Source organism: Theropithecus gelada, chromosome X (assembly GCF_003255815.1).
Source record: "Theropithecus gelada isolate Dixy chromosome X, Tgel_1.0, whole genome shotgun sequence".
Classification (NCBI taxonomy): Eukaryota; Metazoa; Chordata; class Mammalia; order Primates; family Cercopithecidae; genus Theropithecus; species Theropithecus gelada.
This window is the reverse complement of record NC_037689.1, coordinates 88,026,434-88,037,965: the sequence shown is the minus strand read 5'-3', so window position 1 is coordinate 88,037,965 and position 11,532 is coordinate 88,026,434. Positions and strand designations below refer to the sequence as shown.

At 42.1% G+C, this 11,532-nt stretch overlaps 1 pseudogene; it reads left to right on the top strand.

The window, feature by feature from the left end:
* The first annotated feature begins 6,969 nt into the window (after positions 1-6,969).
* On the top strand, positions 6,970-10,838 carry LOC112615202 (annotated as a pseudogene).
* The last annotated feature ends 694 nt before the right edge of the window (positions 10,839-11,532 follow it).

Here is an 11,532-nt window from a genome sequence, read left to right as displayed (position 1 = left end):
ATAATAATAAAAAAATGGATTTAAGTGCTAATTTTTCTCGAACCCAGTTAATTTCAGCTCTTTTTATAGACATTACAAATAACAGAGACAGACAGAAGATTCAGCACTTGTAAGATTTTTTATTTGCCACTTTCTGAATTGGATTACTGGCTTTAGGGTGGAGCTTTTGCAGAAACAGGGCCAGGACACTATGCATTTTTAGGGCCTAATAAGCAAGCACAGCTGAAGGCAAAGACAGATTCCCAAAATTAAAGGTACCATTTTATACTGGATTTTGGATCCCCAACAGGAGGGAAAGCCATTTCTTAAAGTGTATTTCCTACCTAATTATTACACACCAAAGCTCTCTGCTAATGTGAAGTAATTTGATACCCCAAAACTCAAAACGATCAGATAACACAATGGAAAACAGAACAGAGCCTTTGATTTTGAGAGGGAACTATCTGCTTTTAATTTCCTGGGGTTTCGTAAGGAAAACAGAGTTTTTTGTTTGTTTGTTTTTGTTTTTCCCAAAACATAGAGTCTGTGGCATCTCCTCTGTCTTGCCATGGAGTCCCATGTTACCAGAGGTTATCTTAAAGCCTCTCATGCATGCATTAATAGAGACAGAACAGAAAACAGAGAAAAATAATTCAGTTGACTGAGAAGAAAGAAAAAAAGAAAAAACCTTTTCCAGAAAAACAAGATCAAGAAGAGAAAAACACAAAGACATTTTAAATATGCCTATAAGTTGAATATCCACTTTTAATTAAGCTGAACACTCTTTAAGAAAATTCTGTTAAATCTCTTGTTACTCTACTTTAGCCATGCCAAACAGTTAAGATTTTCGGCTTTTGAACTTTACAAAAAGTAACCTTACAGTGGAAACCAACAAGACTTAATTAGGTTATGACTTAACCATGAGTGTATGAGATAGTTTCAAAGGAGGTTAGAGGCAGCTTTTGAAACCATCATTGCAAAATTGTGACTGAGATAGTGAAGGATATCCAACCCAACCAACTCCATTTTGTTTTCAGACTCCAAGCTATCCTTGCCTATCTCTGGGTATAGGCTGAACCAACTTTGGGAAGATCCTTGTTTACAGTGTATAGTCTAAAACAAAGATGATAATAACCCCATATTAAAATATGCTTCCCTCTTGCCTGGAAACCAGATTAAAAAACTAGCCATAAGTTTAAAAACAATGGCTTGGGAATCATGGAACTGGCGGCTACAAGATTCTGATGCTCCCTTAACCGGTCTCAAGATCAGTGCTTAAGATATTTTGTAAACCCTGCCCTTGATGGATCAAATGACACCACCCAGATTGACAAACTGCCTTATCTGGTCTTGTGGTCCTTACCCAGGAACTGACTTAGCACAAGAAGAAAGTCACCACTATAAAATGGCAAAGGCTAAAGCAAGATATTGCCACATGGTTACAGGTCATGTTCCCAAGGACATGAAACAAGAAAGAGACCTGTAGCCAAGTTCGTTACTGACCATTTTGTTGTGCTGTCTTGAACAGCAGGCTTATGGAGTTCTGGACTTGTATCTTAACATAGGATATCGCTTCTTTTGACGGAACCATACAGAAAGACACACAAAGCACACCAGATTGGCTGCAGCTCATGACCAACCTCACAAATTCTTTTTCATTAATTAAAAGTTTACAGAGAATAAAGAATGATCCTTATTGTCCCTTTTACTGTTTTGCACAGGGAGAGAGAAACCAAAAGCCTGACTGGTAAGAAATTTTGACCCTTTTGCTGGGATGTCAGGCTTCTGGGTTCCCTTCCTCCCAGCTCAACTCCAAGCCAAGCACTTCAAGGTTTGGAAAATTGTCTTTTTCTAGGTTGGAAGAACATTACAAAAAAGCCATTTTAAACTGTGGAAAAAGGACAAACACCATAGACCTGAGTTAAATTGAGGAAAGCTTCTATATACCTACTAGGATTGTCAGAAAATTAGCCTAAGTCTCCTTTTATCTTCCTAAGGTTCTGTAATGAGACAGGAACTTGAACCCTCATGGCATCATTGCAATCAGGGATTTCCTGCAGAGGTAAGATGAAGTGGGAAGAGTTGGTAATACAGGAAATGGTGGAGCTGGAGGAGGTGGTGGCTGTTGGTATGATTGGAGGGAGACTGGAAGGGTTGGGACATTCAATAGCTGCCTCAGATTGCTCCCCTGGAATTTGCTTTAGCTCTGTGGGCTTGCCTGCCACGGCTGCTAAAAGAACTGAGTTGATAATACAGAACTTGTAGAGGTCTGGGTTTTCTCGCTGTGCAAAGAAAGTCTGCACATAGGGGACCTCAGTCCATTTGCCCTTCCATCTGCAGAAAAGTTTGAACTGTTGAATAATATTAAACTCAAGGCTCCACCAGCAGGCCAGGTTTGTCTGTCCCCAAGATGGTAAGAATGTCATACCCTTGTGCAATAGAATATGAGGTGGTTTTTTTTTCAAAGTCTCAGGGTCAAAGGATTCCCAGTGCTTTAAAATACACTCCAGGTGAGTGCATGCTGAAGATAATCTCTTACTCATCTAGAAAGAGATGTGAGAGAAGGCATCCATTTAGTCTTCTTTCTTTCCATATGTGACCCAGGGTGGAGAGAAAAAAAAAAGGTGATGGTGCCCCCCCACCCCCGCCGAGTATTTTTCCTCCCTGGTTCCTGGGTCCTAGCACCCTGTTAAATGTGCCACCCATGGCTGCAGACATGACCCTTCAAGCCATGGCACCAGAGGAACTAGACTTTTGAGGCCTAGTCATGCTTGCCCAAGAAGCCCTAATCTTCTGCCTATTATTTCCTTTTGATCTCCCAAACTTGTGTGACCAGTGTGCTTCCCTACAAAGAAAAAAAAAAAAAAAAAAAAAAGAAAAGAAAAGAAAAAAAGAAAAAGGAAAAAAAAGGATCTTGGGAAATACTATAAAAAGGCAAAGCTCTTTTAATGGAGGAAATGTGCTAAATTGAACGCTATTATGGTCCATACTAAATAAAGCATTCACCCTTAGAAAAACAGTTCTGATTAACTTTCAAACATAAAATCCCCTTTATGTACTGTCTTAATCGGAGACAGAATAGGTGCCTTAAAGGGATGTGGGAACCTAGTGGTGATTTTCCTGCCTATGGGACAATATCAAGACTAAAATTTGTCTATGGAAACATTTAGCTCCTAACTGTTGAAGGCAGAGTTCTCTCATTCACAAAGGTAGCATAAAGCCTAGTTTCCAGTAGAAAAGCACAAAAAGGAGAAGTTGTGAAGTTGCAATGTACCACAGAAAACCAGCAATGTGTCTTGTGAAGAGGATTTCTCTTTCCACTAGGTGGCTCTGTTGGCCTAGAAATACCACGTGCTCACCAAAAAAACGGTGGAGAGGGAGAGATGCTTATGGAGTTACCGCCTGTGGCATTTGCCTGCTTTTACTGACACACCTGTTTCCTTGGGCTGTAAAAATTCCTGCACATTACATACATAAACAGAATAGACACAGCCACTGTGGATAAAAAAGAAAGGGAAATTTGGTGACAGGGTAGTTGGAAGAGAGCCTTGAAATTAAAGGACAGATCTGAGGTGGAGATTCACTCCATTCTCACCACTTCAGTGAATGTTGTACCTTAGTTTCCCAGCCAACACACCAAAATGATATTGCTCTGATGAATAGAGAAACATCAGGGTCCTTTGTCTCATGCCAATTAAATGACACGAACATACGTGGACTGGTTTTAAGGAGCAGAGAGTTTAATAAGCAAGAAAGAAGGGAAAAGCTCCCCCCATACAGATACAGAGGGAGGGGGGCTCTGAACAGAGAGAAAAAGCCCTCTGCGTGGCAGGAAAGTAGTAGGTTATATTGGGAGGCTGGAGAAGGCAGTGTCTGATTTGCATACGGCTCAGGGGATTAGTTTGACCAAGTGTGTCATTCACATAGTGCATGAAGAAACTGGCCCTCCCATCCTAGCTTTTTAATATGCAAATACAGGTTGCTATGATGTCTTGCACATATGGAGTCATCTGGAAGTGGCCATGATGCCTGGCACACATGATGACAAAGAGAAGAGGGAAGGAATTGCCATGTTGGATGGACTCAGTTTCTAACTACTGGCATTTGCATTTCAAAGTTTGCTGGCCTGGCTTTCTCTTTTTCTTTCTTTCTTTCTCTCTCTTTCTTTCTTTCTTTCTTTCTTTCTTTCTTTCTTTCTTTCTTTCTTTCTTTCTTTCTTTCTTTCTTTCTTTCTCCTTCCTTCCTTCCTTCCTTCCTTTCTTCCTTCCTTCCTTTCTTTTTTTTTTTTTGTTATTCTTTAAGTTCTAGGGTACATGTGCACAACGTGCAGGTTTGATACATAGGTATACATGTGCCATGTTGGTTTACTGCACCCATCAACTCATCATTTACATTACATTACAACTCATCCCTCCCCTGCCTCCCACCCTGTGACAGGCCCAGGTGTGTGATGTTCCCCACCCCGTGTCCAAGTGATCTCATTGTTCAGTTCCCACCTATGAGTATTAACATGCAGTGTTTGGTTTTCTGTCCTTGTGATAGTTTGCTGAGAATGATGGTTTCTAGCTTCATCTATGTCCCTGCAAAGGACAGAAACTCATCCTTTATTATGGCTGCATAGTATTGCATGGTGTATATGTGCCACATTTTCTTAATCCAGTCTATCATTGATGGACATTTGGGTTGGTACCAAGTCTTTGCTATTGTGAATAGTGCCACAATAAGCATATGTGTGCATGTGTCTTTATAGTAGCATGATTTATAATCCTTTGGGTATATACCCAGTAGTGGGATGGCTGGGTCAAATGGCAATTCTAGTTCTAGATTCTTGAGGAATTGCCAGACTGTCTTCCACAATGGTTGAACTATTTTACACTCCCACCAACAATGTAAAAGTGTTCCTATTTCTCCACATCCTCTCCATTACCTGTTGTTTCCTGACTTTTTAGTGATTGCCATTCTAACTGGTGTGAGATGGTATCTCATTGTGGTTTTGATTTGCATTTCTCTGATGATCAGTGATGATGAGCATTTTTCCATATGCCTGTTGGCTTCATAAATGTCTTCTTTTGAGAAATGTCTGTTCATATCCTTTGCCCACTTTTTGATGGGGTTGTTTGTCATTTTCTTGTAAATTTGTTTGAGCTCTTTGTAGGTTCTGGATATTAGCCCTTTGTCAGATGGGTAGATTGCAAACATTTTCTCCCATTCTGTAGGTTTCCTGTTCACTCTGATGGTAGTTTCTTTTGCCATGTAGAACCAACATTTATTAACTCCTTCAAATGTTTTTAATGATCTCTGCTCTGTGGACTAAAGGCACAGCTTGTTTTTCCTATTCTTTCGTCCCTTTTTCTTTTTTTTTTCCAAAAAACTTATCTGGTAGCCATATAATTTCTCCAAACCTAATTCTACCTAAATTCAGAAGGCTTAACTCCCACTCAGAATACCAGGATTCAATTAAATTTTCTGACTAGCCATTTAGTGGTAACCTATCAGCCACCATCTTCCCACAAGTTGGGTCACTCCAAAAAGGCTCCAAGACACTCAGATTTTTTCTTTAATCATTCCTTAACCCATAAGCAAGAAGTTGTAACCAGGGTTCCCGCATGTACACACACACACACACACACACACACACACACACACACACACACACACACAAGTGTGTATGGCTGAAGTTTGCTTGCCTCTTTTATGGCTGCTTAGTGACTTCTCATGCCTGGATAATGATGATGACAATAATAATGGTGATAACAAATTTCTGCTTATGCCTTAATAAGTAGTTACTGACATTATTGACATTGAGTGGCTCCTCTCCTGGATCCTCTAGGAGAAGATAGATGCAGCTGCTGACCTCTTCCACAGCCCCTGTGTGATAGGGTTGACTAGGAAGTCAAGCCCTGGAGAAAAGGTTGAATCCTTCTAACAATTATTGAAGTCATCTTTTCTGAAATTAAATGTCTGATTCTCGAGGCAAGAATGAACACAGAGGGAGAGATGAAGAGAGAGAGAGAGAGAGAGAGAGAGAGAGAGAGAGAGAGAGGAACTCGCATTCAGAGAGACCAAAGAGAGCAAGGACCACAGTTAATAGGCCAAGACTACATCTTCACACTTTGGCCTGCCTCTGCCTGTCTGATCCTCCTACATTAACCCCTTTCTACCAGTCCTCTGTACTTCTCCAGACAGAGTTCTGAAGTCTTGTCTTCAGCTACTTGTCAACACATCTGTCATTCCCCAAACAAACCTTAAGCTGTTTTGGGCCCTTAGGAAACCAGTTTAGGGTCAGATACAGAGAACGTGCTCCTTGGATTTCCAGTTGATGTATCTTAGCAGTCTTTCTGTGGAAACTGCTGCAGAGGGATCAAAGAAGATCAGTGATTCCCAGTCCCCATTCAATATCTCTTCTAGGGTATAGGGCTCCAGCATGGCCCCTCGATTTTCTGTAGAGGAGAGCTGCAGAAGGCACATGCACTGGCACTGGCTCCCAATGCTAGTAGCAGTGTCTGACTCTGCCCTGCCCAGAGCACCTGCAGGCCTTGGATGGACAGACTCATAGACTGATTGAAGGCAATGGAAATTGAACGATCTTGGGCTGCACAGAGGAGGAGTGGTGCTAGGGTAATGCTTGACACTGTCCCCAGGTTCGGAATGGATGCTGCCTGAGCTCTCCAGGCTGAAGAGCATTTGGAGCCAGCCACATTCTCCTACCCAGCACTCTATTGCCCAGCTCAGCATTGCGCACTTGCCCACTCCAAGCCAGTCCAGTTCTTCTTGCTGGTTATCAGCTCTTCTTCCCTCTCCCTAACTCATACACCTTAGAATACTCCCTTTCTGCTAGCCCAGAGCTTCACGGGTGCTCCACTCCTCCTTTGCCCTTCCCCAGGTGCTCCCTGACCCATTAGATTAAGGACCTCACTGTTCTCCAAAGGAGTCAAGCTGGACACTCCAACCACAGAATCGCCCCATGGCACTTTCCTGAATCCCGGCACCATGAGTCATGAAGCTCTGAGTGTGCCCAGTGGCTTTAATGGTCTAATCACCTCCACCACCTCCCAGGTGCAGTTGGCAGCGCTGGCTAGGATAGCCTGCTATCCATGATTGACAAGCTGCCTGACCACACGTGGAACACTGGCGACCTGGCCAACACATCGGGTCGCATAGCTTCGGAGATCGTGTCTCAGTACGAACAGGTGCAATTGTGGTTAATAATAGAGTACACTGTGGTGGTGGTTGCCATTTTAGGCAACTGTGTCTTAAACCATGTGATTATGAAGTACAAAAGTGTGCACACCACCACTGGCCTCTTCATTTGCAATATCTCTGTGACCAACATGATGCTGGCTTTTCTTAGCTCATGTTTTCTTAGCTCATGGTAAGTAGGCTTACCATGGTGAAGGGGGAGCTAAGAAAAGCTGTATATTAATTGAGGAGGGTGACCTTGGGTGCAGGGTGAGAGCAAAGGTACAACTTTGCATTTGCAAAGGAGAAATCTCTTTGGCTGGAGGGAGCCCCGGAATGGGGCTGATTTGGAAAGTGTTTGCATAGAGAGGGGAATGGCTGAGAGACAGCACAAAGGGTTTGCAAATTGGGGAAAACAAACTACAGCAGACAAGACTGTGGTTGCTTGCTGAGTTAATCTCCTACCTTGGCAGTTGTTGAGAGACACTTAGGTTGCCTGCAGCAGGGACATGTTGCAGGTGAGCTTTGGGTGACATGTGTTTCAGAGCTATGTCACAAAGACCCAGCCTCAGTTTCCTCACCTTTCAAATGCATTGCTTGGACTCCGAGATGGCTAATAGCTTTTGTGATTTGATGTCCCTTTCTTCAAGCCCGAATGTTTGCATGTGAGAAGATGGAGAGGGCATGAGAGCTGCAGTGTGGAAATGTTTTATTTTTGTTTGTTTGTTTCCACTTCCTGAGACAATAATGCCAGTGGTTTGCCATTATTATAACAAAGAGGGCTTTATTTGTGTTTGGGGCTTGTAAGAGGACTCAGAGGTGATTTCCTGTGCCTCACATTGCCCTTTCTCCCATAGGTGCATTATCTGTGTAATTCCTTGGTGTTTGGGAAAATGACATGTCACTTCAGTCATTTTGTCCAATACTCTTGTGCCTATGTAACTGTGATTACCATGGCTTCTATTTCCCTAGACAAACATCAGGTATGTGTTTCTCATGGGCCTTCGGGTCTTGTAAAGGGACAAGTTCTTCTCCTAGATACAGATAAGATCAAAAATAACCTAGAGAGTTCTTTGAATTGTTTAAGATACATAAATGTATATGTATAGTTTGAGGGATTGCAAGATAGTGAAATACAGACCTTCACCAAATCAATTTTTTGTTTTGTTTTGTTTTTCATAGAGGTGGAGTTCTTGCTATGTTGCCCAGACTAGTGTCGAACTCCTGGGCTCAAGCAATTCTCCTGCTTGTGCTTCCAAAAACGTTGGGATTACAGGTATGAACCATGACACCTGGCCTCAAATAATAAAAATGCTACCATATTTGATATGGTGCTATGGGAGCAGAGATGTGGCAATGAGCAAATGATAAAAAAGCGCTCTTCTTCTCATTTGGAAAACATTTCTTATTTGCTGCATTCCAGGACCGGCTAAGGGAAGAAAGAGGGAAGGGTTGAGTCAGAGGTGTGTGTGGCTTCAGGACTGGTGGTAAGTTGAGTCTGGGCGGTGAGGGTGAAGTGTGTGAGTGAGAGCTGAGGAACTGAAGTGGGAAAGAACTAACAGAATTACAGAGGAAAGAGCTGAGAGGAGGGCTGAAAGTGATTTCAAAGGAAGGAAATGGGGTAGGAGTGAGAAACTGGAAAGAATTACATAGTTAATCACTTGAAAAGGAGGGAGCCAGAAAACGAGTGAGGTGGGAGGGACATAAAGGTAGATAAAAGAGGTTGTAACTGAAGCCAGATGGGAGGGTCCATGGAGGTATCTAGGTGATAGGTAATGGGGAGATAGGAGGGGGCATGGAAGGAGGGAGGGAGGAGGGGAGCATGGAGGTATCAAAAGGATAGGGGACGAAGCTAGAAGGAAAAGGGGTATGAAGAAAGCCAAGTGGAAGAAAGAATGAATGGCTGTGTGGAATTCTTACCCACTTATATACGATAAAGGGAAAATGAGTCACACATTTGAACATCCATTCCTCTTTTCCACAGAACTCCTTGCTCAGAGTCAAAAGGTTTAAGGTCAGTCCACTTGCATTTCTTTATTTTTTGCACTGAAATTAATTATTAATTAATTTATTTTTAATTTCCAACTTCTATTTTAAGTTCAGGGGTGCATGTTCAGGATGTGCAGGTTTGTTACATAGGTAAACATGTGCCATGGTGGTTTACTGCACAGATCATCCCCTCACCCTGGTATTAAGCCCAGCATCCATTAGCCATTCTTCCTGATCCTCTTTCTCCTTCCATCCCCTGCCATCTGACAGGCCTAGTGTGTGTTGTTCCCATTGAGAGATTTCACTCATCATTAACTAATGTTGGTCTTTCATGAAGCAAAATGCCACCTGAATTAGTACATAAGCATACTTCTCACCTACCTACCCAGTATTTGCTGGTTTGTACCATAATGCCAGTTGATGAATGGCTAACAAGTAACCCTAATTTGAATTGTTGAATGGGGCTGGGATCCTTTTTCTTCCAGATGATGCTATATCCCCTGAAATCTTGGATTACTCCAATGCAAGACAATGTTAGCATCATTATCATCTGGATTGTGAGTAACTGTGCTCCTTTGCCACATTCAATTTGCCAGAAGTTTCACCAGGTGGAGATTGGGTAAGAATAACACAGTATAACCAGTGTTGGATTCTAGCAACCTGTGACCTTGGAAGTCCCATGGAATAACTTATGGAGTAGGGGCTGGAATAGTGCATTTCCAAACGTAGGTACAAAATTAATTTCTTTTACTTGGGATTTATCATAACAGTTTTCAATAACTCTCATAGCATTTGGTAATCAGAAATAAGTCTTCACATTTGGGGGTCATAATTTCCTTATATATCACATGAGAGATCTGGATTAGGTGAACCCAAAGGCTCCTGGCTTTTTAACTCTGGATTTTAAGCTGAATGCCGACACAGACAGTAAATATGTATCTCCCTTAGGCTAAACTTCCATAAAATAGCTGGCTGTAGGCCTAGGGAAAAGACAAAGGTGATGTTTCTCTTTCTGTCTGTCTTATAACCTAGAAACATAACTGAAGAAACTGTCTGCCTACCCAGTTTCCTATATACTTCAAAATCTTCATGGAAATACCTTGAGCTGAGAATTTTTTTTTTTTTTTTGCTCTTGTTCATCTTGCCATTAATGGTACTAGTGGTTGTTTATGGTCATGTGGCCAAAAAGCTATGGATCCGTAATGCTGTTGATGGCATCAGCATCCACACCTATATCTGGCAGCATGGGGAGAAGAAGAAGACCCTGAAGATGCTGATGACAATGGTGCTTGTCTACACAATCAGCTGGCTCCCTCTTAACCTCTACCTGGTGCTGCTATGCAGAGAATTCATCTCAAGCCACAATGGCCTCTACTTCTTCCTCCACTGGCTGGCAATTAGCAGCTCCTTCTATAACCCCTACATCCACTTCTGTCTCAGCAATAACTTCTGGATTGAAGTTCAGAAGGTTATCATGGAAATTCAGAAGCTGCTGCTAAATAAATCAGCTGCCTGAGAGGGGAGCACTGCTGACCCAGCTCTGTCTCACCCACTCACCATCTTGACTGGGTAGATTCCAAACCCAGAGTGCTCAAATTCCCACAATTCAAAGATATTGATGAGCTACCCATCACCCTCTATTCCGAGGGGTGGAAATCTTCTTTCTCTATTCACAAGTACCTAGACTTTAAGATGCCCAGACCGCAATAGATTCTCCATCCTCAAAATCCCTGAGATAGTGTGGGATAAAAATAAATAGGATTCATTCATTTCTCATGGTGTGGAGGGCAGGTGAACAGAAGGGGTATTTGAAGAGTTGGGGACATGTGAGCCCCCATATTTGTGTCACTCAGTCTTTCATTTCCCTCTCTTCTTTATTTATTTTTTTCCTGTGCGGTTTTCTTCCTTTATTCTCTCCCCCAGCAGTAAGGTGAAGGAATTAGATTTTCAGACTCATCAGAGATCTTTCTCTATCACTCAAAGGAAAGCTTTATTCTTACCTGTGCGGGGAGAGGTCTCCTGAACTCTATCTCTGATTCTGGTCACCATTCCCCTCTCCATCCTTATGTGCCAGTTGACCATGACACTTGACATCTGATATCACAAACATTGTCTCAGGAAGTGTAAGAGACCCTAGAAATTCTGATTTATATTTCATTTAGATGATTAAGATCTAATTTGTCTATCATATTCCCAGGGAAATGCCAGGAGGGAAAAGTATAGTTTCTGAAATTGTATTGGGTTATCTGGAAACTCAATGCTTCTTATAAGTGTAGGTAGTTAGTCATAACTATCCCCTTGTGGCAGAGTGAGAATGAAAAATCTTACACTTGCAGAGGAATTGCACCATGGTTATTTTCCCAAATTTATATACAATAATTTGCT